The 24,999-nt window shown below is 32.0% G+C and overlaps 1 long non-coding RNA gene across 1 annotated transcript; it reads right to left on the bottom strand.

The window, feature by feature from the left end:
- Positions 1 to 9,379: 9,379 nt before the first annotated feature.
- LOC127714701 (uncharacterized) lies at positions 9,380 to 16,131 on the bottom strand. The gene is made up of 2 exons (XR_007987873.1): positions 15,959 to 16,131; positions 9,380 to 10,216 (listed from the first exon to the last, which is right to left on the bottom strand). It is a non-coding gene; the product is annotated as an uncharacterized LOC127714701 (long non-coding RNA).
- Between the last annotated feature and the right edge of the window lie 8,868 nt (positions 16,132 to 24,999).

Here is a 24,999-nt window from a genome sequence, read left to right as displayed (position 1 = left end):
ATCCAAAACGGAAGTGCATTTGCAACTATGAAAATTGCAACAATAAATTTTATAAAGTTATAAAACTGCAGTTTTCTATTATTCCACTCATCTTCAATGTATTCAATTAAAATTGATCATTGTAATATTCCAAATTAATAGAAGTGGCTATTTACGACAATGAGAATCACTTACGATATCATTGCGCAACATACTGCACAGAAGGCGCGAAAATTTAAACTCCCATACCACCTTAATCATGTTAATTGACCAATTTGAAACACAAACTTCGAACAAATTGTCGACGGTTTCGAAGAAGTAGCGATAACAAAAAAGTGTACTTGGAGCAAACGCTTTCAAAGAAATCTGTTCCAAGACGAGAGACGGAATTGTATTATTGTTGTTTTTTTTTTCATATACTTGATCTTAAACAAAATCACAAACAAAGAAATAAAGCAATGACAGAAAACAAAAAACAAAAACGATATAAAGGAATATTTGTAGGCGTTCGTTAAAATATAGTAAAGGAAACCACATCAACAGCAGAAGATGAAAAAATCATAACAAAGCAACATGCGAAGGTCTTTAAAATTTCACATAAAATGCTAACAACTCTGTTTTGAATGTGATTCAAGAATGGTATTTAGAAGAATAAACTAAATTAAAATGTGTGTGAAAAATAGAAACAACTGTTCATGTCCTTATTTTCTTGATTGGTTAGTGAATTTCGTCAAAAATCTTTCAGTGTATTAATTATTTAGTACTCTATTCAAAGATAAACACTTGATGAAATAGTAACACACGTAATTGAATTTAAAAAAAAAATACACATCAATTTTGATTTAAAAGCATCAAAAACATCCATTAGTGGAACAAATCATCAAAAAATGACAAATTATAACTACATGGAAAACAAGCTCAACTGAAAAACTGTATTGTATCATATCAATTTTACTTCTATTTACAAAACTATTTCTCAACCTTATTTCCCAAGCTGCTAAATTAATGCTGTATTTCAGGATCAGTATCTTCAAGATTATGATTGATGGTTTTTTGTTGTAATTCCTGACTGTGGACGTTTGTTTTTTTCTTTTGAATTCCCGATTTCTTTCTGTAGTGAACCATTAAAACTAATCCAAGAATTACAGCAACTGTAAATACTGCAACACTTCCGGTGTAAATGTAAACTGTCTGCACATGCATGTCTAAAGGGATTAATAAAAATATAGAATTGTATATGTTATTTTCCAATTTCAAAAATACTATTAATAAGATTAACATCTCAGTATGTTACAGGAAATAGACTTCTGAACGTCTAATTCTTTATTCGTTTTTAACAAAGGGTTTATTTAGCAATCACATCTCTATCAGCCATATCCAGCTTGATCATTCTATTGGTCCTAAAATAGTCAGGATTGAAGAGAAAATTTATCAATTAACAAGTACTTAATATTGAAGACATCATATAGCTTACAGTTAAAGAGAAAATGTCTGCATTTGAGAATTTGACAACAGCTTTTACTTGCGGCTACAACAACAAAATCGATTGTGTACTTGTTTTGTCTTGTCCCAGGTATAGTGATATTAACACGTTAGAATGATTCAACACCAACGTAAACGCAAAATGAGTCACGGTCATTGCAGATCAGTACCATCAACAGTTTACACCGTTTATAGATGGTGTGTTATCATCTGTTAAAATAACTTTTGGAATTTACCATATACGTACATAACTATTTGTAATACATTATCAAAGTGTTGTTCACTATAACAGTTGTTAATACATATTATACTAAGTATATAGTGGTTGCAAAACATATTGGCATTGCTAACCACAGACTATTACAATCAATGAAAACTACTTCAAAAGATGATAAAATGTTCCTTAATAAGCATGATAAGAGTTCGGATGCGACTTATAGCATTATCAGTAATATTCTCCATCAAAAATCTGTATAAAAACAATAATTAATACTTCAATGATAAAATACACATGTCAATTCATATTTCTACACCAAAAACATTGCATCTAAGATGTTCAACAACAAGAAGGTAGTAGAGACCTTGATCGTTAAAGATAATAAATTCAAACCTCCTGATTTCTCTTGTTTATCATACCATATATTCCCGCTGGTGATGTTATAACCGGGAACATGGCATCGTTGCCAATTAACAACTTATAGAGGTGTCCGCTGAGACCCAAAATATTGATTAACCGGTTAATCAACTGGAAGAAAAACTTCATGTTATAATTACTGATAGATGCAGTTCAGAACTATGCCAGAAAATGGGTATAGCGCGAGCAAAATGAGGCTAACTAGATATTATATTTAAATGAATCTAAGTAGTTTGGTCATGCATTCAAATGTGCACTAGAAAACTTTTATGCAACTTGAGCACATGGGTTTCTTGCCCATTAAATAGGTCCGAGTTTGTGGATGTTGTATAATCACTTCACGGCAAATATTGTTTTAGTCCAAGATACAAAGCCTCAACAATATTGTTAACATATTCGAAAATCATTACTTGGAACGTTTACTTGAGAACTTGAAATTGGCAGCATATTTCGAAATTCCACAAATAACCGTACATAATTTATAATAGAGTTTTTCGTCTTCGGAATAATCATAATCAAAAGACTATAAAAATATCCCGTCGTTATACTAGATACCTTAACCTCACAAAAAGCCTGATAAAATGATGTACAGCCAGGTCGTCTAGATATTCGACGAAGAATATTTGTAAAGTTCTCCCTATAGTTCTTTTTAACAGTTAAGGAAGACTTAAGAAATGTTTTTGAAGAAGTCGATTCAACCAGTGTTGTCAATTAGACGTGGAATCGTTAAAATTATTAAGCCCTATTAAAAAATCTTCAATCACAATCCTAACAATTTTCAGTAACATCAAAACGTTTTATTTCTCTACGTTTTACAGTACTTTTCCCTATGCTCAATTGAAAGATCGATTACATAGTCTCATAACACAGAGTCCTTGTTTCTACAAAAACTGAAATGATAGATACCAATTTCTTGTTTCGTGTAATTAAAATACTTATTTTTGTGAACATGGTTTAGAAACATACTGATTCCAACAACAGATACACCGAGGATGATGTAATTAAAGTACTATCTTTCTTGTCGACAGCATAATTGTTGATTTTGGTGAATATATTTTACAACAGACAGGCGGTATTCAAATAGTAAGTAATAAGTTATACCCATTATAGAGGACTTCATACTAGAATATATGGCACACTTAGTGATTTCATTTAATCAATTGCTGTCTAGCATCAGTAAAAGAAACATTGTGCTCCATCGTGATGAGTTTCAATATTTTAGGTAGTAAGTCAAATTATACTGACTTCACTTTTTACCGTTTGTGCCCTATGTCCGTTCGCATGGCTGTTGATGCATTTACATCATCGAATGCCTACACTGTCGATACATCTGTTAACAATCCCTTAGAAAAAAACTCGATTTGTATCTTTTTACTAGATTTTTAAAATTTGAACAACGCTGAACTATTTTTGACTCTAATAAGTTTCGTTCATTTAAATGTGTTCATCCTTTCAAATATGATCACTACGTATTTTTATTTACAATATGTCAGCTTGGACTATTGATATGAAAATACATTTTATATTGATCTTACATGTGTTAAAACATCATTATCAGTGTTACTGGCGCTTTATAAGTACGATATGTAAACGAAATGCATGTATTTCTTTTATCCATGCACGAAGAATAAGGTTTCAAAAGATATAGGGGTCTACCTTGGACCATAAAAAAGTACACTGCTTTTAATAGACCACTTTCGAGTTATGTCCTTCACCGGGAAAGTTCTTCAATTGTAGGCGCCTTTATGGCGTCATTTACCAGATAGAGGGGGCGCCTGTATTCCTGCACTATCAAAGAGTAAAATAACGAAAAATACCGAACTCCGAGGAAAACCCAAAACGGAAAGTCCCCAATCAAATGGCAAAATCAAAAGCCCAAACACATCAAACGAATGGATGACAACTGTCATATTCCTGACTTGGCACAGACATTTTCTTATGTAGAAAATGGTGTACCAAACCCGGCCTCATAGCCAGCCAAACCTCTCACTTGTATGACAGTCGCATACAATTCAACAATACCGACAACAATGTGCAAACAAAACAAACAGACACAATAGGTAAAAATGTCAAAAATAGGGATACAGCAGTCAACATTGTGCTATAATTCTAATCACTATAAAAACAAACATATATGCCAACAAAAACTGAAAGGCATATAGACAAAGCACACCAGTAAAAACGAAAGACAAGAATATAAAAATTTACCACAACACAATAACACAACGATCACTACTGGACAAAAAAACAACTGTCCATACCAGTAACAGTCGTTCTAAGACTGATAATGTTTGTTAAAGTTGTAACAGTTGTTAAATTTCACTGCTGCAGTTATTTTGTAACTGTCCCAACTTTAAAAGTGTTTGTCTAAAACATAAATCGACTGCAACAACGCTAGAAATAACTGTCACAGTCATTAAAGGACTGATACAACTATTTCAAAGTTGTAACAGTTGATTTACATCTGTCCCAACTCGAAAAACGTTGCAACAGTCATAAATAAACTGATTAAACGCCTAAAAGGTTGTCACAGTCATAATAAGACTGCTGCAACCATTTGAAAGTTGTAACACTTATTTAATAACTGTCCCAACACGGAAAACGTTGAAACAGTCATAAATAAACTGTTTAAACGCTGAAAAGGTTGTAACAGTAAAAATATGATTGCTACAACCATTACATAGTCATAGCTAATTTATAAGTGAAGCAGCTTCCAAACATTGATCGTCATTAAGACTTAAAAGTCACGGATACAAAATTTCTGACAGTCAGGGATAGGTTAAATTATTTGTAAAACAATTTTACCGTGTGCAATATAAGGTTGTGACAAAGAGACACAACTATCAAACCCATTTAATACATTAATTTTAGATAGAAATTGATTTAAAAAAAAAATATTTTGAAATATTTGCCACTGAACATTTTGGTATTCCCCGCTTATTTAGTGAATGAGCTAAATATATATAATTATTAACACTCCCTCGCCTATCATCTCATCGAACAAAATCGGAACCAGCACTAAATACCTGCAATTTCACACAGGACGGTTTTATTCGCATTTAAAACTAACCAAATGTATCTTTAACTGTATTAACAGTTGACAATTTTCATTTCAATATTATCTAAATAAAAACTTTTTAATTTTTTAAAATTAGTTAGGTGTGAAATCATTCATGCATACAAGGTTGTCTTCAATACCCGTAGTTTTACGAATCACATTACTTCATCATAACGGTCAATATACACGATATACTGTAAACACAGCGGGAAACTCCGAATATACACCCTTGTCAAACTTATCCCCATATTAAACTGCTTAATTTTTTCCCCGAGGGTTTATTTCACACACTTATTTTGAGCTTTTATTTCTGGCTACATTTTTTTTCTTGCAAAATTATAAATATTGCCGTATTAACCATTTTGATTTCTATACATATAAAAAAAATCAAAGCTATGATGAACATTTAACGCATCTTTTGCAGCTATGGAAAAACAAAAATAATCTTAAATCTATCTAAATTTAATTTATTTTACTGTATTTTATTTTTGAATAGTTCAATATTGACTCGACTTTGAACTGTATATTGTAACGAGTGGTCTATTTGAAGTTCAAATGTCCTTGATAAATAGCACTTCGGCATTCATTCATGATTGATTGAGGTAAAAATATTATCACTCGAGATCATTCATATTTTCACCGGATTTTTCTCAACCAATTTACCAAAAGTATTTATAAACAGATGGGCGTACTGTACAAGACCGACAAAATAACTAGCGCCAGTGAAAGTTGAAATGTTCAAAACAAGAAAACTCGCATTGTTTCAGACAAGGAAATCAAATCTTCTTTTATTTATTCACATAACGGTTTAGAACTTCTTGTATTCTTTAGACTCCGGTCTTGTTAAATTCTACAGACTGACATCGGATTCTCCTTTGTGGTTTCAGTTGATGAGATGTCGTACTAACCATGCTAACATTTATCTAAAATATTTTCCAATTTCCATTTTTTAAATTCAATTTATTTAATCATATAAATGCTTGTCCAATATTGATATATAATTCAAATAGTAAAGAAACCAAATGGGTCCAATATTCTAATTATATTCATCTTCAATCAGTGATGAAAACAGTACATATGTATTACCAGCAGAACTTATTTGGGCGCCCCTTAGAAAAAAAAAATCATTGATTAATTAAATCACACAAATTGTTTTGACTCACTTTAATAGAAGGATGGACTGAAAATAAGTATTCTGGCCCTGGTCTGAGTGAAAATATATAATCTGGCTGCCTATATGTTGGAAATTAATATTCTGCCCATATCAAATTTGCCAATTCAGTTGCTAACTTCTATGTCATTGGATTTTAGGTGAAAAATTGTCTAATTTGTAAACAAGTACCACATCATTTTATTAATCAAATAATGATCTTATTAAAAAAAATGCAGTTCTATTTAACATTGTTGTCGACGTAAAGTTTTCACGTGTTTAGACGTATAGATATATGTTGACCTCTAGATTGTTATTTAGTTGTTGTTGGGTTGATGTTATAGTAGCAGTTTACTCAATTTCACCAATTTGTTATCATATGTTTTAGTCTATTTGTCATGTTTGTATTGCATAGGCTTTTCACACCATGCTATATATATATGTCAATGTATGTATAATGTATATGTAAATTATAACAAACAGCTCACCAATAGTGCATAATACATGTATGCCTTTGTAATGCTTATTGTGTATATTGAAAATGTTGCTAAACATCTTGGGATATATATTTAGAAGGCATTTATTCAAAAGCAGATATAATGGATTGGTAGAAAAAACATGAATAAGGGCAGAAGCCTGTTAATATTGGATCACCTATATGCATGATAAGCCTTTGGTAAACCATGATACATTTGTCATCACTCATGTTTCAATGGGTCTGTAAACATGATAAAAATGGGAGACATCAGAAATTATCATCCAGGAACTATTTTTTCAAATTCTAAACATGCTTAACTGTAATTTTGAGGCCCTATATAACTTGCTGTTCAGTGTGAGCCAAGGCTCTGTGTTGAAGACTGTACTTTGACCTATAATGGTTTACTTTTTCAAAATTTTTGACTTCGATGCAAAGTTGTCTCATTGGCAATCATACCACATCTTCTTATATCTATTAACTGACCCAATTTTATCGCCAACAGATTGTTTGTTGCTTTTGTATATAAATCAAACTTGGGTTTCTCATCTCAACTTGTTTACATTGTGTAACATCATTCAATATGGCTAGGCCTGTTATAGGTTTTTCATTATCATGATTATGTGGTACTGATTTTGCTCATTGTTGAAGGATGTGCAGTTACTAACAATTACATCACTTGGTCTCATTGATGGTTGTCTCATTGAAAATCATACCACATCTCCTTAATTTTTGTTATTGTACATTCATGACATTGTACATGTTATACAAGACTATTATCAAATGAATTATAACAATTGTTAATACTTGTCCGACTTTTGTTAACAAAAAGCAGCTATAATCAACATGGTAGACATGATCAATGGTGATGTAACAAGAGTGACTGTGCACACACTGAAATGTCAAGTCTGCTTTGCCTACATGTAAAATTGAATTTATGTTGAATGTAAAAAATGTAATACATGTATATATGAAGGTTTTACTACATGTACAAGTATCACATAAACTTTCCATTATCAATTACCTTTGAAAATGAAGTCATGGTCAAATTAACCATGCCAAACAGATGATGTACACCCTACAAACTGACATTCCATACCCAAAATTTAGTGGTTTATAGTATCTGTGAAATAGACTTAACATCCAAACCATGAAAACTAAACATTGCCCAATGAAACATGAAAATGAGGTCATGGTCAGATTTAAAACCTCCCAATCAAACATGTACAACTTACGAAGATATCCAATACGCCAAAAATAGTGATCCTATACATGTCATGCATGTACATGTACATGTAGTTTATAGCATCTGAGAAACATTGGGAAATAGACCAAACCACAAAAACTAAATTGTTCAATGAACCATGACATTTTCATTGAGGTCAAAGTCTGATGCAGGTCTTGCAGTCAGATATATTCACCTTACAATCATTTCATACACCAAATATAGTTGACCTATTATTCCTCTGAGAAACAAACTTGACAAAGTAACTGAAATAACCTTAATCACTGATCCATGGAATGAAGTCAAGGTCAGGTTAACCCTGCCTGACAGACAATGAGACATGTAGACCTTTCAAGATACCTATATATATATATACCATATAAATTTATCCAATTACTCATTATACATGTACATGTTATACATGTAAGAGAGTATTTCACTGTATGACTGTTCAAACAGTAATATTTTTTTTCAAACAGTCAGTGAACCATGAAAACAAGGTAAAGTGCAATGAACAAGTTACTAACAGAAACTTCATAACATAAAGAAGTATCCAGGTCTTTAAGCTTCTAAAATGTACCTAGTGAAGCTTTATACAAATAGGTTACGCTGTCAGTCAGGGATACTACTTGTACAAGTAATCTTTATTTACTTGAAGAGGTAAAAAAATATACTTTTATACATGATATAAGTTAACTATAATGTTTGAATAATCTCCCCTTAATTTTCTCAAAAATTCACTTGTATAAGTAATTTTTTTTTACAACCCCACAAAAATTCTCAAGTTTGAGATGTAAAAACATGCCTTTAATGATTTTTCCCAGGATAGCTCATAATTTTTTATTAGAGCTCAATGTTTCATCTCATTAATTCAACAAAGAAACTGATTGCACAAAGATCTTAAGTATTTGCACAAGTCCTTCAAAAATTGCTCCTTGGGGGCTTGTAAATGAGCAGTGTTCTGAAGATAACAGACAAATGAGATTTTCATTGTTCATGAAATTACACTTAAATGATTAGTTAAGACATCTGCAAAAGACAGACAATTTAAAATTCTATTAGAGCAAAGAAGTCCTAAGAATTCAAGAAAAGAAGATAGGATGACTTTTTCACTTATATAAGTAAAAAAATCTGAATGTCTAAGGGACATAACTAAGGCAATTTTTTTTTACCTATACAAGTAAATAAAATACACTTGTATAAGTATCCTACAAATTTACTTATATAAGTATATTAATATTACTTCTTCAAGTAAATAAAAATTACTTGTACAAGTAGTACCCCTGACTGGCTGTAGCCGCTGCCAGATTGTAATACCTATTTCTTGCATACATCAACTTTTGTTGTAGGCGGGACTATAAAATTATACTTTGAAGTACATGGTTTATTTGTTTAATATGCTTGGGCACTAATTTAGATTTTTATTTAATTCTAATTCAGACTTTAAGTACAGCAAGCAGTCATTTGACACTTAACAACTGTGACCGACTACGAGAGACCCTCATGGGTGGTTAAGGTCTTTTTACACACCCTGGTGGTAGTTAACAATTGCAATGCCAACATAAACTTCGGATGCGATTTATACATGCACTGTGTTGTAAATTTCACTGAAACTAGAAATTCACATTATATCCAAATTGTTATTATATTAAAATGACTGATTATCCACTAAAGTATTCATGAATTCAGATATTATGCACTATTATTATTAATATTCACTGAAACTAGGAATTTTCATTATTCCAAATGGCTATTTCAAATGAATAATTATCCAAAGTATTCATGGAATTCAGATACAATGTATGATTTCACTATTAATATGCACTGAAACTATGAAATCTTGTTATTCCAAATTCATTATTGATATACCAAATGAATAATTATCATGATTATCCAAGTTATTTAGTCATCCAGTACTGTGGTCCTCCTTTAATACAATTTGTAAGTTTCCTATTTGTACAATGCACAATTTTTTTTCTTGTCCAATTTAATCCTAACATCACAAGTCATCATCATCATGGAATAATGCTGCAAGTGCTATTCATTATTTCCAAAAACAATAAATAACTAGCACAAAATAATGAATTAATCCACTGTTTCACAATTTGCAGCTATAAGAGTGACTCAGTGACATCTATATTTCCTATGCATCAAAGTGCACATGTAGCAGGCTTCATATTCTAAGTGGGAATCATGCTCAAGCCAATATGAATCTACAAAAAAAAATATACATTGAGACTAAAGTACAGTAAAATTTTAGCTAACATAATACTATATACATTGTACGGTACTTAGAAGAAAGTCAATTACAATAACTGTATCTACCTAGATGAAAACTAGCAATCCTCATTTGATTGACGAAAAAATTTCTAGGACTTATACAATTATATTTTTAAGTCCCAGTTTTAAACAAGAAGAATAAATCTTTTTAGTGGGTCTAAATTCTATGTATGGTCTTTTTTCTACATTAATGATTTTTTATGTGTGACTGTGTACTTTCATTGAAGGGTTACTGTCTTATTGAGGCTCACACCATACTTTATTTCATCAATTCTTTAAAGTCAGACATCATGGACATAGTTATTCCTCTCTAAAACACAACAGGTTATTGCTTTTGTTCATGTTAATATGAAATAAATTGATACTACAGAGAAAAGTTTAAAGAATGAAAAAAATAATTAAATAAATAAATGCACTGTTACTATATAGATGCTATTGACTTTCCCTTTGTCAAGTGCATATAATGAATAAACCTTTGTGATGTAAATGTAGAATCTTTGTCCTAAGGTTAATCAGGATGATATATATACTGTTCCAAGGCTTAACCCTCCCTGTTAACAGTCAGGGGACTTACTTAAATGAGCGCTTTTCTAAATCACTGATTCAAGTAACATTATGACCATAAAGGTTGGAAGTAAGAGTTGTTTTTCTTTAATAATCACCTATTTAAGTACATGTAGTACAAATTAATCACTAGCCTAAGTGATTTAATTTTATTGTAGCTTTAAATATAGAATACTATTGATCCAGGGGCTAATTATGTTGCTAAATTTATCAAAACCAACATCTGTGTTGATAGGATGACCCGGTCATGTCAGGTGATGACCTTGTACTAAATCTAGGATAATGACATAAAAATCACTTGTTTAAGTATCATACCTCAATTTCCTTCCAAAAAATCATTTCTTTTAATAAGTATCATTATTTTAATAACCCCCACTAATTTCAACACCCCGAACAGTGAAATTTTTATCGTGAACAGTAGAATTTTTTTTCTTAATCTATAAGATGAAACCTTGAATTTTACAGGGCAAATACTCCCACAGTGGCACTGCTGAGAAAAATCTGTTAAGAAAGTATCAGTTCATTATGTAAAGCCATTTTTATAGCATTTTTTCAACTAAAATAGAATTTGCAGCTAAATGATTGCATCAAAGGCATAAACCTTGCTGCTTAAAAGAAGCAAAAAGTTCATTTTTTTTTCAATTTTACTAATGAAAAGATATTATGTAAACCTATGTGTTTAAAATTTTGGTAAAACTACAAAATCACAATTTGTGACAAACCTTCCAATTTGCTACTTAAATAAGTGACTTAAAAATCACTTATTTCAAAAAGTCCCCTGACTGGTTAATGTTTTAAATCCTTGAGTTTAATTTTACATCTTTTGTGTTACCCTGTATACTTTTTCCTTATTACAGCTTGTATTAAATAATGCTTTGCAGCTCAGACAACACTTTCTTTATTTTATTTTAGTTATTTACCCAATTTTATTTTGATAAATCAATACTCAGATAACTTTTAAAATATGCATTTTTTGTAACCAAAATAATATTATATCCTGCTGATTCATATTTTTCTTAAATTACAATTTATTTTGAAATATTTATCAAAATTTTGAAGAGGACAATTATAATTTGTGAACATCATTATAAAATCATCTTCAATATATACCCATGACAGTTTAAAATTCCTCCCCAAGGCAATAAACTATTGTGTGTCTTAATCTGTATATTAGCTATAACATGTATATAAGAATTCCTGATTATTACCTATCCAGTGTTAACATCCTGATTATTACCTATTTTAATGTCACATTTGCATGGTCATGAATTCATGTTCAGTAAATACATAAATTTTAATTATTTATTTTGAATTTGAATAAAAGGTATTTTTAAACTAAATTATTGGACATACAATGCAGTTAACACAGTAAATTTTATGACAACTTACTTGATACTACAATATCTATAAAAATATTTTGAGCTTCATAAAATACTTTAAAAAAGTTTATACCATGTTTAGATAAAAAAAAAATATGCTTACAGATAGATATTTTTGTTATGTTTTCCCCACATATTGAATGTTAAACATAAAATAATTATTAAATTCCGTGTGGTGAACCAACGCCTGTGAAATCGTTTTGGTAGAGTCCCTGAAGTGGATACCTTGGTATGCCGGGTTGTCAAATCATGCAAATGAATGCAATCCTTAAATAATAATTAAAATTGACAACAACACTTCAAAAGATCTGCAATTTTATTATCTATGTCTACATGTTTCGCCTGCAAGGCAGGCTTCATCAGGACAATTTTTATACAGAATTTAATCCCTGAAGTACTCAAAGTGGTGCATGAAATTTGACGTCGTCATGGTGAGAGAAACAATGAAAAGTGAAAGTAGCAATACAGAGTTATAAATAGATAAGATAAATATAGAAAATTAAAGTTTGTTTACAATGTAACTTGAGTTTGTTTTACTATTATATGATACATGAAATTGTTCTAATGGCTTGGTATCTAATTGGACGAACTTCCCATGGTTCCTACCACTTCGCAAGGCTTCTCTTCCAACCTGGCCATTGTTGGAGGTTACTACTTCCTGGCGCGTCGGCAACACATAGGAAGATTATGGTCGCCGCTATGTAAAATAAAATTGTCAAAAAATGTTCCCTTGTTAATTATTTGGTGACTCTCTATAAATTTTGGATCGTCTGCAGTAGTTGTTCTGTTTAATACCATGCTATTAAACAGAACAACTACTGCAGACGATCCAAAAATTATAGAGAGTCACCAAATAATTAACAAGGGAACATTTTTTGACAATTTTATTTTACATAGCGGCGACCATAATCTTCCTATGTGTTGCCGACGCGCCAGGAAGTAGTAACCTCCAACAATGGCCAGGTTGGAAGAGAAGCCTTGCGAAGTGGTAGGAACCATGGGAAGTTCGTCCAATTAGATACCAAGCCATTAGAACAATTTCATGTATCATATAATAGTAAAACAAACTCAAGTTACATTGTAAACAAACTTTAATTTTCTATATTTATCTTATCTATTTATAACTCTGTATTGCTACTTTCACTTTTCATTGTTTCTCTCACCATGACGACGTCAAATTTCATGCACCACTTTGAGTACTTCAGGGATTAAATTCTGTATAAAAAATTGTCCTGATGAAGCCTGCCTTGCAGGCGAAACATGTAGACATAGATAATAAAATTGCAGATCTTTTGAAGTGTTGTTGTCAATTTTAATTATTATTTAAGGATTGCATTCATTTGCATGATTTGACAACCCGGCATACCAAGGTATCCACTTCAGGGACTCTACCAAAACGATTTCACAGGCGTTGGTTCACCACACGGAATTTAATTTATTATTTAATCGTGAACCCCTGCATCCGAAAGGAACCGCCTTGCTACACGCGCCAATCTACAGGCCACCAGCATATACATGGACCAAGGAATATTCCATACTTGCGACGAAATAACAACTGAACCAAGATGACCAAGAAATCCGATACCACCTTAACATATATATATAACTGTTAGCAGAAAAAACGTACCACGGGCGCCGATCTTAAATGAACTAGGAATTCACAACCATGCTATTAAACAGAACAACTACTGCAGACGATCCAAAAATTATAGAGAGTCACCAAATAATTAACAAGGGAACATTTTTTGACAATTTTATTTTACATAGCGGCGACCATAATCTTCCTATGTGTTGCCGACGCGCCAGGAAGTAGTAACCTCCAACAATGGCCAGGTTGGAAGAGAAGCCTTGCGAAGTGGTAGGAACCATGGGAAGTTCGTCCAATTAGATACCAAGCCATTAGAACAATTTCATGTATCATATAATAGTAAAACAAACTCAAGTTACATTGTAAACAAACTTTAATTTTCTATATTTATCTTATCTATTTATAACTCTGTATTGCTACTTTCACTTTTCATTGTTTCTCTCACCATGACGACGTCAAATTTCATGCACCACTTTGAGTACTTCAGGGATTAAATTCTGTATAAAAATTGTCCTGATGAAGCCTGCCTTGCAGGCGAAACATGTAGACATAGATAATAAAATTGCAGATCTTTTGAAGTGTTGTTGTCAATTTTAATTATTATAAAATAATTATGTAGAAAAGGCAAAAAATCTGCAGTCAGATGTGAATGCACATGATGAAAGGAGATGTGGGATATAATTATATATCAATGATGCATCAACCCAACAGTAAGGCAACAATAAAGTAACCAAAACACAATTTAACACACAAATTTGACTCATGAATAGAAAGTCCTTTAATCATTTTAATGGTGGAATAAATAAAAAGACCCTTGAATGTTACTACTAGATAACAGTTATGGCATAAATGAATTTTGACTAACCAGAGGGCACAATTTATATAAAAATTTCACATGAAAATATATAGTTTAGGTTCAAAGTATTTACAAATTTATAGTGATTTAATATTCTATGTTAAATCTAAAAAGAATATAATTATGATGCTCACTTTGCTCTTTTAATATGTTTTTTATTTCTTTTTAACTTAAAATCATGTACATGTAGCAATTAACATGATGACATATTTATAGATATTTTATTCATTGTAATTATTCATTTTGAGAAAAGATGCAACAACCTCCACAACCCTTGTTCAATATGAATCTTTAAGTACATGATGAAAGAATTACTAATTGAATTAGCACATTTTGTTTAATCAACTGTGTTTAAATGGCAACTGTTTTGAATCTGTGCAAGGTTTCAGGAACATTAATTGAATAATATTGTTTTATTTTGATGATTAATGTTATTTTGAACCATCTAATAAATGCTAATACATATTCACTTTCAATGCCTTATATTATCAAATATATTCATGTTTTGTTGTCCATGATTTGGGAATTATTTAAAAATTGAATGAAATGCATACTTGCTAAATAAGTCACTAAAATTTATACTTTTCATAAAATTTTATGGTCAGATCATATGTTTTCATACACCGTCATATTAATTTGTACTATGCATGTTTTTTCAATGGAAATTGTGACGTCACAATGCATTCTTAATAGAACGAAAACTATCAGCTGATAAAGCAAAACCAGGGAAATACTTGTAATCCAGCATTAGTAACACAATTATATGGATATGTACATGTAAAGATTGGTTGGTTGTTGGTTATAAGAAGTCCAGTGACAAGTATTTCATGCAAATTTAAGACCAGAGTTAACAATACATTAACATACAATATGTACATTATGTATAGGTCCTGTAAAAGGTCATCCCGCACAACAAAAGTTAACCAATGCCCCACATGTTAGAGTTTAACAGTAAGACGATGAAGATCAAGAGTAACCTTTTTTTATTCCCTTGACCTTGTCACCCTTGGGGTGATGTATGCAAAGTAAATAAGGGATTAAATGAAATACACATGATAAAAGGGGGAGGGGGAATGGTGTCAAACATGAATTTCAATGATGCACAACTTTTCCAAGCCCAAATCCTAACTTTGCCTTGGAACATGCAACTATGCACGAGTGTGGTGATATAGATCGTCGATTCATAGCCTGTCTGTAGGAAGAACAAATATGCACATTTTCCCTTCAAAATCTTGGATCCATGATTATTCGATAGACATGCTTTAAAATATTATTCATTTCTACTCACCGATTGTAATTTCCAGCTCCGCTTATATTGTACATGTGGTCTAACAACTGTAGTTTCCTGTGTAAAATATAGTTTGCCGACCTCCAGGTCCAGTTTGCCGACAAGAAAATAAAGAGGGTAAATCGTCCACGGTGAAGAATTGTTTTCCGTTTTTAAAGAAACTTGACAGATTTAATTAATTATTGTTTTAATCATCGGAAAATATTCCTCATGGAGAGTAATTCAAATTAAAAATGTTTTATTATGCTGTACAATATTGATAACTTAGTCATATTCTTTAAATTTACTTCAGGTACACCGACGGTACATTTTCTATTCCTCAGAATTTATCAAAACTTTTTCAAATATAAATTTGAATGAATTCATTAGCATCTTCTGCAATAATATTAAAACTCCATTTTTAAACGAAGGCTTCTGGTGTGTAAAACCAGTTATGAACGAATCTGAATAGATAAAATAAAAAGTAAAGATACCTAAAGGAAAGTAAAACGCACATGTCAAAAATGAACGGACAATGCTATGGCAATAAACGGAAAATGACAAAAGATAAACAACGATCGCAAAATAAATAAATAAAAAACAAAACAAGTCAACAACCGCACAATAGATGACAATAGTATAAATTATGGGCTATTTCACAACTATATCAAATCTTGAGAGCCGGGTGAAACGTAAATTTTTTCTATACACTGAGTTGCTACAGTGACGCTAAAATATTTGTCGACTGCAACAACCTATGAAATGTTTGTTTTAAACATTTAACGACTGTAGCAACCTTTTAAAATTTGTAATAAACATTTTATGACTGTAACAACCTTTAAAAAAATTTAACAAACATTTTACAACTGTCCCAACTCTAAAAACGTTGTAACAAACATTTTTTGACTGCATCAACGTCTAAAAAGTTGACACAAACAAATTTCAACTGTCCTAACTATTAAAAGGTTGGGACAAACATTATACAACTGCCACAACTTTTGGAAAGACTGTAATAAATAGTATTTGACTGTGACAACCCCATAGACCACTGCAACAGTCCTTAAATGACTGTTGATAACATATTTTGATTTTCACAACCCATAAAAGTGTTGGAACAGACATTAATCAACTGTATCAGTTTCTTTGACAGTCATCTTCAGTCTTCCACAGACTAAGACAGTCGTAGAACGACTGTTACTGGTATGGACAGTTGTTTTTTCGTCCAGTAGTGGATGTGACGCACAAGCACCGAGCCACGTCAAATGGATATTACCAAAAAAAGACTAAACAGTAAAAGTAATAATTACATAGACAAATAAAAAACACTACAACACGTAATCCAGATGACAAACAACGTCAGTACCTGAATCTATACTTCAAGAACATCGTGCCATACCTGCGAAGCCGACACGAAACACCTACCAACATGGCGCCAGTACCATCCGACGAACTATTCCAGAAAAAGGACGAGACGTTCTCCGACACAACCCTAGTTCATCAACCTTGCGCTCAGACAGCGGTGACGTTTTACAAAGTCTGAGCAGCACTCGTAAATTCGTGAATACCGAATGAGTTGAGAAACGTTCATCCCATACGCAGGTGAAGTTCGTACATTGCTACCAAGGTGGGGAAATTGATGATTTCAAAATCAAAATTGTCTCGTTTGTCATAGATGCTGGTACTGAGACGACCGCTTATGCCAAACTGAAGTCACAAGTACAAAAATGAAGCAGAGGAAGCCATGTCCGCAGTCTTTTCAATCTCCAGTTCCGGAGGATATACCAATGGAACCGAATCAGAAAAGCCTGGATTGTCAACGGAAAGAATATCATCAATATATCTGAATGTGTAATTAAATGATCCGGCCTCTCCGATTCGCCTGCCTCCGACAAGTGTCCGAAGGAACCCCGACTCAAACGAAAACAAGAAGATGATCAAAGTTGATTAAGCGCCTTGCATGCCTTAGTTATCGTCATTATGCAGGATAAACCTGAAATAATGTTTGTTCCGTAGGTACTTTATCACAATTCGATGCTGATTATCAATAATAAAAACTCAATTTCCCGAATAATTCGTGCAATATAGCATCATATGTTTTCAACCGCTCGCTCCACATGGAAAGGAAGTGACGATGCCCCTAAACGCATGAATGATGTTCATCAAAACCAGTTTTTGACGGAAATGCAACGAATAGTAACTTATATTTTCCAAAGGCATTATGTGTGAAATGTTTTTATATCGATACAAATCCTCTTTTAATATTCATGCATTAAAAAAAATTATAACATTCCATAAGTAGATATTCCTGATCAAACGCAGGGTAGATGATCAAAATGTATATCACTCAAACAAACTTAACTGATTCTGATCGGTATGTCATCCTTTTAAGTCGTCTTTATTATACGTCTTTTTCGTAAATTATTTAGTAAAGTCTGAAATCCGGACAGCGCATGTGGAAAAGTTGTCATTTTCAAAATGCAATTACCTTGCTTGTTGGCAAGCAAACACAGTTTCAAATAAATACATTACCTGTGTTGTCCGTGAAATCTGCTGTCGCACGAATGACATGAAGCATCGATGTATCTGCAAATATAATGCAATCGTGCAAAAAGTGCAATTAGACTAGTCATTAGAATATATATGAAATATGGTTTGTTCATCCAAAAAACGTCGGATTTCTACCAACATGATTAGATAGAGGTAGCCGTATTAGTCACAACCGTTCGAAGATTCTAGCTTTAAATGTTCTTCAACGTCGTATTATATTTGACCTTCCAGCAATTTAGACTTTGGCGCCACAAAACAGTTTAATGTAAACCGCACGCGCGTCGTTCATACCAAATTATACACCTAGTATGCTTGATACGTTATTGCATAAACACATTTCTATACACGTGTTAATAAATTTTAGTCTTAAGCGGTCATAATATCATCTGAAAAGTCTTAACAAAAAATTATATAACCATGTTAAGTCTTTCAGTGAATTTTCATATGTATCCGCTGCGGTGAGATCAGTACTGATTAGACATTTCGTTTGCAGTGAATTCAGTACTGTTCAGTAGTTTTTTTAACAATTCAGTATGATGTTGATGGGTACAGGTAAATAACAACTACTGAATCGTCCTAGCATAGATTTAACATATCTTAATTGACTGCAAGCAAATTGTCTAAACGATACTTAATTATTGCAATGGATTATTCTGAAATTGACTGAAAGACTTATCATGACCTAATAATTTATTGTTCAGTCTTTAAGGAGCTGTTCAGATTCGAAAAACTCATCGTAGATACCAGGATTAGAATTTTGTACGTCAGACGGGCGTGACGTCTACAAAAGACTCATCAGTGACGCTCGAAACAAAAAAGTAAAGATAAACATGTGTAAACTAGTGGTATCTACATTTTTTACATTTTTTATTTCCATCGAAATGGCCATTTTATATTGATTTTGAAAGTATACATGCTTTTAGTTCGATTATGTCTTAATTAGATATATATATATATATTATAAATAAAATTATAAGAGACACATGTGTTCCGAACATTTACCTTCTGTATATAAGTTCTCTGTATCATTTGAATGTGTACTAGATACATTAACACATCCAATAACATGGTCACATCTGAAAGAGACATGCAAACATTTACTTAATACGAAACAGGTGTCCCTGTGAAAGATGACATGACAATTAATTAATTTCAAGTTATCACTTACTTCACTGATTTACATTTCGAAATGACAAAACGTCACAAAATTATATTCTAAGTTAAGTACACCAAAGGTTTACAAAATGTTTTTGTAGAACTTGGGTTCAACGGTTAGGTGAAAATACTATAAGAAAGTGGCTTCTTGTTTAAAACAGTAACTAAAAGTACTGAGGGTTCATTGATATTCATGAAATAATAGTTTTCGTGTATTTCGTGGAAAAAGTTGAACCATGGATTCAAAAGTTAAAAGAAAACAATTTTTGTATACGTTTGTATGCAGACTCTGGAAAAACACAAAATCAATTATCCATTAAAATACAATTTTTTCCATAACGGTCAACCAACTCGAGATGGCGTCCGTAAATTTTACGAAGGGATGATTTCAACTTCACCATTTGGAACTCTTGGTTTAATAGCTTCCTTGTGAGCAGCAACCATCTAGCAAGGAAATCATGATAGGAAATAACAAGCCCGGGAATATCGTATCAATTGGGAGATATATACTCCGTATGCAGGGCGCTGCTGGAATGTTGCTACATAGAAATGGAAAGTTCACAATTGGGAAGCTGAAATCATCTCTTTTGTCGTAAAGTTTTGTTTACAAATTTGTAAATGTATTAGGGTTAGATAGAGTCAATCACCATCCGATATTGTGCAATGCCTAGTAAATGAATAAAACTTATCAACATATGGTAAATTATTAACATGACGGGTTCATGTTACTCAGTCTTAAACTTCTTATTTATTTATTGATTTATTGCCTTATTGTCTTTTTGTCACCTTTCGTATGTAAGTTTCCCTTCGAATTTTGAATGTATTCTGCCTCTTTTGACTAATGTTGCATCTTATACGGAATATCATATCTTTAAGTGATTGAATAGTTGACATCGTTGCTCTTTTCTTCGTCCACAGTGCATATGTTTAATGACTGTGAAATCCCATATTGAAAATTTTGATATAATTAAATTGTTTCTTGATGGCATATTTTGCCAAATATTTCAGTCATACTCTTAGCATATGAATAACCTTGTTTTGTTTGGAGAAACAATTGTTGTCCAAATGTACAAGTGGCTGAAGAACACCTTGTCCGTTCCAGAACATATGGATACATATTAGTATAAAGCCGTGTTTACATTGAACTAAACTCGGTGTGGTGTAAGTGTACTCAACACTTAAACTAACTCCATTACGTTCCCATTGATAAAAGTCAATGTTTACATGTAGTTTAAATCAGGTTTATGTTTACAGTTAATGTAGGCATTATCACTAAACTAGTATACATATTTGTTTAGGGGCCAGCTGAAGGACGCCTCCGGGTGCGGGAGTTTCTCGCTGCATTGAAGACCCATTGATGGCCTTCGGCTGTTGTCTGCTCTATGGTCGGGTTGTTGTCTCTTTGACACATTTCCCATTTCCATTCTCAATTTTATTGTGTGGATTAAGTGTACATAAAACTAGATATTAAGAACGTGGATTTTATTATGAATATTTACGGAAGTTACATAAATTGAATTAAGAATTATTTTTTTAACATGACGAATTAAGCTATTTATATGACATATATGACCCCAAAAAAAAAAGATCGGTTAAAACATGATTTAATTTAAAGAGCCTTAGTGGAATGGGAAAAGGGATTTTCTGCTGACGGAATATTCATTTTACACCTGTATATATGTTGATAGTACGGCTTTTTTATTTAGGGCGAAATTTATTTTCACTTTTGGTATACAACTATTTTTTGCAAGTCCTGAAATTGTTAGGCCAACATATTCATTGTTATTCTGTCTTGGACAAGGTTATTTTTTACAGTTAGTACCAGTCCAAAATATTAATTTCCAAAATAGCTCCAAAGGTGACTGGGGAATAGAAATATGGTCACTTAGTTCTTCGACAGAAAACCCTTGCCAAAATGGGGCGTCCATTTCGCTGTGCGGGATGAACAAGTACGCAGCCATGTCTGGTCAGTATGGGGACGTTTAATCAAATGTTTCGTGTAGAGAGAATGCAATGCTTTTTAAACGTTAAGAACCCTTGCAACTACTCTTTGAGGCGTCCGTAGGATGTTAAATGGCAATATTTCTGTCCATATCTATACTCTAATTTTCCAATGGCAGTTCAAATTTTCCCGTTCTTCATTCCTGATAGCTTCTATTACAAGACATACCTTATATATTTATTGTGACTTTGATCTCGTTCCTAACATGTATGAAATTTTTGCCACTGGACGATAAGCAACCAACAATAAATCAATCAATCATTTTCCAACTTCTCCAAATCAATAGAGCGATTTTCTTAATTTACTTCTTGTACGGATGAATAGACGAGAACAAATTTAATGTGAAACAGGTGTCTGTTACATGATACTCATTGTAAACAGGTTTAGAGTACGCGACGTTTGGTGGGAAGACGGCATAATATATGCACAGAAAATTATGTATTTATCCAAAATTGAAATGAGTCTATGCCCTTTGTCATTATTTATACGAACCTTTGATTGTGTTTGCATTTACAAGATTCTGCACATCGAGATCCATACATATCACGTTTACATTGTTTGCATGGTGTACCGAAACCGATTGATAGGTAGCCATTTTCACATTCTTCAATAATAATAATATTAATAATAATAATAATAATAATAATAACAATAATAATAATAATAAAATGCATACAAACACACATACATTTACATTTCTGTTTCAATTGGTTCAAATCTTAAAGACAAATCATACCCTTCATTTATGACGTATTCACCGTTAAATGCAGTTGATATGTTGTAGTTTTCTCTAAATACATGTATGTTATTCAAGATTAAGATGTCACTATTTCCGAGCAGAATATATACATTGTTCCTTCTTTCAGTTGATATAAAATCTATCAAGCTAAATATATCTGCTTAAGAACAGCAGAGAATTGCTATGACCAAAATGAAAGTGTTTTTTTCTTCTTTTTTTTTCATTGAAATATATGATTGAATGTCTGTCTTTCACTTCCTCGGATGCTCGATACGACGTCAAAACTGTACGTGCAAAGAACGATGAATTGACTGACCTATAATTACTTACATCCACTTCATTTGAACTTGGTGAATGGTTGTCTCATTGGTAATCAAACCACATCTCCTTTTGTATTGTATTGTCACTTTAGATTATTTCGAATCAGACTGGATTTGACGTAAGCTTTTGTATTCGCCATGGTTGAAATTTCCATTACGTGTTTTTAAACATCGGTCGAACCGACATGATTTTCTCTCCTTTTCGTCACGGATTTCAGGGTCTATTGTTGTTATATATTCTAAATCGTGAACTGACATTTGTTATCACGTTTTGTTTTGTTGGTTTTTTTTCATTCTATTACTTCAACCAAAATGTACAGTAATAACTAATGTGTTATCATTTCTGAAAGTTACTAAAAAAATAGTAATTTAACTCCCCTTAATATGCCGTTTTATCCACAAACTTGACGTTCCGGTATTGAAAGAAAACTAACTTAATTGCTAAGTTTAGGAAGCCATAATTTCAAACAACATTAATATGTAAGGTGTAGAGTTTTATGCAAACTTTACTATTATAACATTTATAAGAAAGTATTAGCAACAGTAGTTTACCGATGTCCATTAAGTTACACAAAGATATTGATATGCCACTAAGTCGAATGCGATTTCTGTAGATACATTTTTTTTGTGAATAAACATATTAAGAAATAATTGCTTGATAAATTAACTGACAGTTACATAAATCTACAATAAGCGGATTGCGATTTCATGACATCTCTTACCTACACACTTTCCCTGCTTTTTTTCAAAATTCTCACAGCAAAAGTATTCATATCTGTAAAACATGTATCAGAAGTTGTTATCATTGGATATTGTTTAGTATGTTTTTCATTCATATTTAAAATTTCTTTTTTTAGCTCAAATATACAGACAGGAATCTATAAAGATACTATATTCATAGAATGTTTCCATTTCAATGGTGTATATGAATCAGTTTTGCTTTAAATACGTGATGACAATTTTCCATCAACCTGTAATTCCCACATGCAATTGCATACAAAGTTTTTATGCTTTTTGCATATAAAGTGGTTTTATCTTGTCTGCCTTCATATCAACCCTGTATCTATGAAATCAATTCACACATTTTCATGTCATTGAAAGAAAAATACACAGACAACATCAACTGAAAAAGAAAAATACCAATAAATCAAATCAATTGTAGCAAAAACTTAATTTAAGATATATTTACCCACTGTCTCTTTGTTGTTTGCACACCCGTCCACTGCAAATATCTATCCAGCTAAAGAACAGTATCATTGGAATATAAATGATAAAAAGTAACAACATGATTTACATAACTTATGTATCTAGTGAATGTAGTTTTAACAAGGAAATATTTCAAATAAAATACTATGTTTTCCTTTATTCATTGATTTATTTAGCGTATTCATACTTCGCCCTATTTCCTCAATTATAAGTTTTTTATAATTATTAGTGCTTTTTTGTCGATTTATCGTAACGAGTCCTTCACTTTTGCATAGTCTGTGAGACCTTTTGTTTTAGTAGTACATGTAGTATGAGCGTTCTTTTTACACATCTCGTGTCATGCTCGTTACTGATAAAAAAAATATGTATAAGTTAAAGAAATGGAAAAAAGGGTATTATGTATGATAATTTTGAATTCAATAATTTAAATCTACAGAATGCAATTCACAAAAAAAAAATACTCTGTTCAACACGCCAATTAAGTACTTATGGAATGTCTTGCCGAAAAAGAATTTGACATTTAAATATTGTTCACAGACACAAACAGATATAAGTCATATAACTGTTTAACTAGAGACTTAGAAAGATTGATCTCTATTTGGTATTTTATGTTTCAGCTACTATCAAAACTATGATAAATCGGTTGATATACACAATGAGAGGCGAAAGATATCAAAGGGCATTCAAACTCAAAAGTCGAAAATGAACTGACAACGCTATGGCAAAAAAAAGACCAAAAGACAAGCAAAATACAACATAGAAAACTAAAGACAGAGCAATACAAACCCCATCAAAAACCGAGTGTGATCTCAGAGGCAAATTCAGTGATTATTCTCATTCGGTAGGTCACATTTGGGGAAAAGAAAGACGGGATTGTCAAATAGATATTCCGTAACTGTCAACTAACTCATGATGGCGTCTATAACATTTTCGAAGAGATGATTACAACTTCACCACTTGAATCTCTTGGTTTAATAGATGCCTTGTTGGCAGCGTTCTTGTATTAGGGAAATCATGATCGAAATTGCAAGCCCTGATATATAGTATCAAATGGGAGATATATAACTCATAAACAGGCGATGCTGGAATGTTT

This window comes from Mytilus californianus, unplaced genomic scaffold (assembly GCF_021869535.1).
Source record: "Mytilus californianus isolate M0D057914Y unplaced genomic scaffold, xbMytCali1.0.p SCAF_9, whole genome shotgun sequence".
Taxonomy (NCBI): domain Eukaryota; kingdom Metazoa; phylum Mollusca; class Bivalvia; order Mytilida; family Mytilidae; genus Mytilus; species Mytilus californianus.
This window is presented reverse-complemented; position numbering and strand designations above follow the sequence as displayed.